Raw genomic sequence first — 7192 nt, 5'->3', positions numbered from 1 at the left:
AACAAAAAAGTAATAATCTAGTTTAAAAACAGGCAAAGGACCCTAACTGACATTTCTCCAAAAATAATATATGAAAGGCCAACAGGTATATGAAAAAGTACTCAACATTACTCATCATTAGGGAAATGAAAATTAAAACCACAATGAGATATCCCCTCATGCCTGACCACAAGAGATCAGTCTTGTGGTTAAACAGAGGTGGGGGTGAGGAGTAAATGTTTTTCCTTTATTCTTCTTTTCTTTTTATTGTGTCTATATGAGAAGATGGGTGTTAGCTGAATTATTTCTCAATAAAACTAGGGGGGAGATCAAACCATAACATTTGGTGCTGACACCTGGGAATATTTGTATAAAGTTTTGACTCCTAAAATTACACTGCTCTTACATTACTGACATCATACTGGCTCTTACATTGCAAGAGCATTGTATATAAAAGGTTTACACAGATAACAAATATCTAGAATCCTCACAAAAGGAGTGTATTTACAAGTCTAAGCACAGTTTTTTGTGGTGATGTGACCAACTACATCAGATAAAAGGGCTTCTACCTCATTTTTTAAAATCATTTTTTAATTACCCAGGAAACTGTGAATATAACTAGCCCAAACTAATGTAAATGCCCAATGTTTCTTTAAATTGACATTAATGTTAAAATGTTCAAGCACCTACTATGAATTCCTTCCATTTTCCCTTGAACTTACACAGTAAGTTTACACACAGCAATTATCACATTGGTTAGCAGATTTTGATATATAACTGTCCTACTTTGGATTTCATGAGAGAAAATAATAGCCAAAGTGCCATAGTACATGTATTCACATATCATTTAATCAATAATTATTTAGCATCTGCTATGTGCCAGGCTCTGTTCTTAGCTAAAACAAGAATAAAACAAATAAAAATTCCTGGCCTTGTAATGTTTATGTTTTGTTAGGGGGAATATATATATATATATATATATATATATATATATATATATATTAAAAAAACCATAAAAATTAGATAATGTGCTAGAAAGTGATATGTGCTATTAAAAAAAGAAAGAAAGAAACAAGGTAGATGGGCCAGGGCTGCAATTCTAAATAGGCTGAACCAGGAAAACCATACGAACAAGGTGACGTTTAGGTTAGGACCTCTAAGAAGTGAGGGAATAAGTCAGGAAGAAATGTGGAGGAAAAGCAATACATGCCAGGAGAGGCACAGCCTTGACACAGCCTAGTCATAAAGCAGTTTCTATAAGTTGAATGACAGTATAATTTATGTTTAAAGGAAGACATATGTATTAGACAGCCTGTGGCATAAGCTCTTCTGCATTCTTTTCTATTAAAAAAAAAAACACTTATCTGCTACCCTAAAGTCATGAAAACAAAGTGGAATTTTTTTTTCATAAATTTATAACAGCATGATAGTGATAAAAGGACCCTGGACTCTGTACATGAAAAAGTCCAGCTACAACTTCTGCTCCACCATACACACAATATTAGGTGGCAACAAGAAGCTAACGAACATGAAAATAGAGAAATACAGGAACCTAAATGAAAATATTTGTCCATTTTCATCAAAGTCAGGTTTAAAAAAAAAAAAGTACCTATAGTTTTTCCAAGTTCCGATTCATTTAGTGAAAGAATGAATAATCCTTGAACCTCACTTCCTGGAGTTTTTTCTGTCCTGGGGAGTTTTCTGTCCTAGATACAACCTTGCATAGGTACATGTTTACCAAGTCACAGCTATTAAAGTCAGGACCTTAAATGCAAAAATGAAACTCATGATAAAATCTTTAAAAATAAGCAGGGGGTGCCTGGGTGGCTCAGTTGGTTATGCATCTGACTTCTGCTCAGGTGATTATCTCAGGGTCCTGGGATCAAGTCCTGCATTGGGCTCCCTGATTGGTGCGGAGTCTGCTTGTCCCTCTCTCCCTAGCTCTCTGTCCACTCAGGCACTCTCTCACGCACTCTCTCTCAGATAAATAAATAAAATACACTAAGCAGTAAGTTCTTGTCAAGATAGCAGGAAGCTTTCTGTCCCTTTTTGCCATTCAAGATATCAAAGTAGGTGGGAAACCTAGGTGGCTCAGTCAGTTAAGCAGCTGCCTTCAGCTCAGGTCATGATCCCAGGGTCCTGGGATGGCTCCCACATAAGCAGGGGCCCTGCTTCTCTCTCTGCCTGCTGCTCCCCCTACTTGTATCTCTCTAACAAATAAATAAATAAAATCTTAAAAAAAAAAAAGATGTCAAAGTAAGGATGTAGTGGGTCTTCTGCTGTGAAATTCGGGATTTCCCTGGGTGTTCATGTAGGAGCTGTAACACAGGAGCCAAAACCCCGTTTATCATCTCTGTGAAGGGGATCAAGGGACAACTGAACAGACTTCTGCTGCTGGTGTGGGTGACAGGGTGTTGGCCACAGTGAAGAAATGCAAACCAGAGCTCAGAAAGAAGGTACATCCAGCAGTGGTAATTCCACAATGAAAATCATACCAAAGAAAAGATGATGTGTTTCTCTATTTTGAAGATAACACAGGGATCATAGTAAAGAATAAAGGCTCTGCTATCACAGGACCAGTTGCAAAGGAGTGTGCAGACTTATGGCCCAGAATTGCATCCAATATTGGCAGGACTGCAAGATGCTTTGGCGTTGAAAGATATATTTCTTTATTTTGAGAGCAAGAGCATGACAGCAAGAGGGAGAGGGAGAGAGAGTGAGTGGGATGAGGAGGTTGGAGGGAGAGAGAAAGAGAATCCCAAGCAGATTCCCCTGAGTGAGGAGCCCCATGCAGGGCTCTGTCTCACAACCCTGAGATCATGACCTGAACCAAATCAAGAGTCAGATGCTTACCGACGGAGCCACCCAGGCATCCCTCTTTGGTGTATTTGTTTTAAAAAAATTAAAAATTATTTGCTCTCCCTTGCACCCCAAAAAAGAGAGCAAGGACCAGCCAGCCCTTTAAAGAAACATTTCTGTAAGTGTGGGAAGACAGCTTAACCATCAATTTTTTGGATAACTTTACATAAGTCACTTGCCTTTTTTTGTATCTATTTTCCCTTTCTTTCTAATGGAAATAATAATATATGACTTACCCACTGCACAATGTTAATGTTAGGTAACATGTGTTAAAAGTCTCTGATTAATATAAAGTATTATGTGTCATCATCATCATCATTAATCAATTACTGATTATCTACTATAATTAAAGCAACATGATAAATGTTTATTGGAGACTGAGAGCCAGGCTACAATAAAAAAATAATAAAATTTAGTAATACCTGCCCTACCCATGGAATAAGATTAGAATTGGATGAATAACATAGGAGCTTCATAGAAATGTATGCAAATACTAACATTGTCTGAAATAAAGCCAAGAACTTAGCAAAGATTACAGCTGAAATTAATTATCGGGTAGTACTTAGTTTTTGGAGATTATATAAAATGATGCAAAAACTTGCCAGGAACATCCACTGAAAGGGACTGAGTCTTGAGAGAAGGGCAACACAGCAAGTAAGTAAGAAATAATGAACAAAAATTTAAAAGTTATTTTATAGGACAAACTAGGGATATAACCAAAACAGTATTTATAATAGTGAGAATTTCATCAGTTGAAGGGGAGAAACTTAGTCTTGGTTACATGTAAGTTAGCTTAACAAAGTAGCCACTATAATTGGGGTCCCAGGTTGTGTTAGATCATTCAATTGGAAGAGCGAGATCAGGTAAAATTACTCAAGAAAATGCTTTTCTGGATTGTAAAATTGTTAATCTAGACTTCTAGAGAAGATGGTGGAGTAAGAGGATCCTAAACTCACTTAATCCATGGACATAACTAGATAACAGCCTCAGTGTAAATAACTCAGAAAAGAACCCAAAGACTTGCAGAACAGACTCTTCACAGCTAAATTTAGAGAAGAGGTCACACCAAAGAAGGTAAGGAAGGACAAAGATGAGTTTGGGAGATAGACCTGTGGGGCTGTCCATGGAAGAGAATAATGTGCTGGACATGGAGGGGGCAAGAAACAGAACCTCGCACCAGGTACCCCAGGCATGGGGAACCCACAGAGGAAGAAAAATCCCTATAACATTTGGTTTTGAAAATCAGAGGAGCCCGGGGTGCCTGGGTGGCTCAGTGGGTTAAGCCTCTGCCTTTGGCTCAGGTCATGATCTCAGGGTCCTGAGATTGAGCCCTACATCAGGCTCTCTGCTCAGCTGGGAGCCTGCTCCCCCCTCTCTGCCTGCCTCTCTGCCTACTTGTGATCTCTCTCTCTCTGTGTCAAATAAATAAATAAATAAAGTTAAAAAAAAAAAGAAGAAGAAGAAGAAGAAGAAGAAAGAAAATCAGAGGAGCCCAACAATCAGTGGGATTTAACACCTGGAACTTTAAAAATTAGTAGGCTTGGCTCTGAGAGAGCTGGGGCGGGAAGGGTATGAGGGAACTGAGTCCCTACCCTTAAAGAGATAGCACAACCAATAACCCCATGAAGGTATAGCATAGAAGCAGCAGTTTGGAAAATGCCTAAGGTATATAGGAGGGAGATTTGTTTACTAATCTCAGAGCATATGCCTTGGGAGACTTTTCAAAGAACAAAAGAACTGGTGGACCCCATTTCTACCTCCTGCCCCCCCCAGCCTAGATAAACAGACACCTATGAGGGAAAATGTAGCACCAATGCTCTCCACCTAGCTTGCTGACAGCAAACCCCATCCCCATGTTCTCTTGTAGGACTGCCCCCTCCAATACTCCATTGACCAGAGCCCATACAAAACAGTGTCACAAGTCTGGCATTTTGCAAGCAGCCCTGACAGGGGCAAGCACCAAACCAAATTGACTTCTTCCTGGGGAAGACACAAGATAACCACACACAGCAGTCTGAGTGTAGCCCCAGCAGTGGGCTGGGTCAGACATCTGTTCTGACGGCAGTCCCCACCCACCAACAAAAGCTTTTCAGGGGACAACAAAGGGAACATACCATGTAGTTCAATGCTATTGCATCTCTGACAAATGCCTAATCTGAATCAGCTCAAGCCCAAGGTGGCCCCAGACTGACCCATTAACAATACAGGGACCAAACTCTCACCACAATGGGCAAAGAGCTTTTGTAGACAAGTGAACCAAAGGAAAAAGTGGCTCAGCCACAAGAGTAGGGCACATGCAACACACACAAGACAACCTTGAAGAACCAGGTGCCAGTGAACAGGGGACACTGCATTGCAGGGCACTAAAGAACCTCTTCTTCGTAAGGCCACTACTTTAAAAAGCAGGAGATGTAGCTGACTTTCCTAACATATAGAAACAATGCAGAAAGTTAGACAAAATGAGGAGACAGAGGAATATGTCCCAAATTAAAGAGCAGGACAAAATCACAGCAAGAGAGCTAAACAAAACAGAGATAAGTAACATGCATGATATAGAGAATTGAAAGAAATAGTCACAAAGACCACTCAACTAGCGAAAAGAGTAGAGGACCTCAGTGAGACCCTCAACAAAGAGAAAACATATAAAAAATCAGAGATGAAAAACTTAAGAAATGAAATTAAAAATACAATGGATGAGGCACCTGGGTGGCTCAGTTGGTTAAGTGTCTGCCTTAACTCAGGTCATGATTCTGGGGTCCTGGAATTGAGTCCCATGTCAGGCTTCCTGTTCAGTGGGAGTCTGCTTCTCCCTCTCTCTGCCCCCCACTCATGCTCTCTCTTGCTATCTCTCTCTCTCCCTCAAATAAATAAATCTTTTTTTAAAAAATGCAATGGATGGAATAAGTGGTAGACTAGAGGAAGCAAAAGAAGGGATCAATAACCCGGAGGACAGAGTAATGGAAAGCAATCAAGCTGAACAGGAGAGAGAAAAAAATAATAATTAAAAAATGAAAATGGACTTAGGAAACTCAGCAACACCATCAAGCATAAAAACATTTGCATTATGAGATCCCAGAAGGAAAAGAGAGAGAAAAGGGGAGCAGAAAATTTATTTGAAGAAATAATAACTAAAAACTTCCTGAATCTGGACAATGAAATAGAAATCTAGAGCCGAGAGGCACAGAGAGCTCCAACAAAACCAACCCAAGGAGGTCCACACCAACACACGTAGTAATTAAAACAGCAAAAGTAGTAATAATGAGAGAATTTTAAAAGCATCAAAAGAAGTGCCTGGGTGGCTCATGTGGTTAAGTCTGACTCTTGGTTTCAGTTCAGGTCATGATCTCAGGGTTGTGGGATCAAGCCTTCCATGCATACCCTCTCTCTCTAAAATAAATAAATAGGGGCCCCTCAGTGGCTCAGTTGTTAAGCATCTGCCTTTGGCTCGGGTCATGATCTCAGGGTTCAGGGATCAAGCCCCACACTGGGCTCTTTGCTCAGCAGGGAGCCTACTTCTCTCTCTGCCTGCCAATCCCCCTGCTTGTGCACTCTTGCTTTCTCATGCTCTCTCTGACAAATAAATAAAATCTTAAAAGAAAAACAAAAAAAAAAAAACTATTAAAAAATAAATCTTTTTTTAAATAAAATAGGAAAATATTTGTTTAAAAAGGAACAGAGAAGAACTATAAAACAACCATAAAACAAGTAACAAAATAGCAGTTAGTACATACCTATCATTAATTACTTCAAATTTGAATGGACTAAATGCTCCAATCAAAAGACACAAAGTGACACTTGGGTGGCCCAGTCAGTTAAGCATCTGGCTCTTGATTTCAGCTCAGGTCATGATCTGAGGGTTGTGAGATACCGTCCCACATTAGGCTCTGTGCTGGGTGTGGAGCCTGTTGAATATTCTCTCTCCATCTCCCTCTGTCCCTGCCTCCCTTCCCACTCTAAAAAAAAAAAAAAAAAAAAAAGACATACGATGATGGGATGGATAAAAGAGTAAGCACCATCTATATCCTGCCTATAAGAGATTCCTTTCAGACCTAGAGACATATACAGTTGAAAGTGAAGGGATGAAAAAGCATCCACCATGCAAATGAAAGTGAAAAGAGGGCACCTCAGTCAGTTAAGCGTATGCCTTTGGCCCAGAAAATGATCCCAGGACATGATCCCAAGCTCAGCAACCCAGTGTTGGGTTCCCTGCTGCACGGGGAGCCTGCTTCTCCCTCTGCTTATGCTCTCATTCTCTCTCTGACAAATAAATAAATAAAATTTAAAAAGACAGAGAGAGTTAATACCTATGGGGTGCATGGGTGGCTCAGTAAGTTAAGCATCCCACTCAATTTTG

General features: G+C 39.9%; 1 pseudogene; it reads left to right on the top strand.

The window, feature by feature from the left end:
• The first annotated feature begins 2227 nt into the window (after positions 1-2227).
• Positions 2228-2657, top strand: LOC116868022 (annotated as a pseudogene).
• The last annotated feature ends 4535 nt before the right edge of the window (positions 2658-7192 follow it).

Source organism: Lontra canadensis, unplaced genomic scaffold (assembly GCF_010015895.1).
Source record: "Lontra canadensis isolate GAN:19392208 unplaced genomic scaffold, GSC_riverotter_1.0 scaffold14, whole genome shotgun sequence".
Taxonomy (NCBI): Eukaryota; Metazoa; Chordata; class Mammalia; order Carnivora; family Mustelidae; genus Lontra; species Lontra canadensis.
Note: the sequence above shows the minus strand (reverse complement) of the source record. Positions and strands in the feature narration are given on the sequence as shown.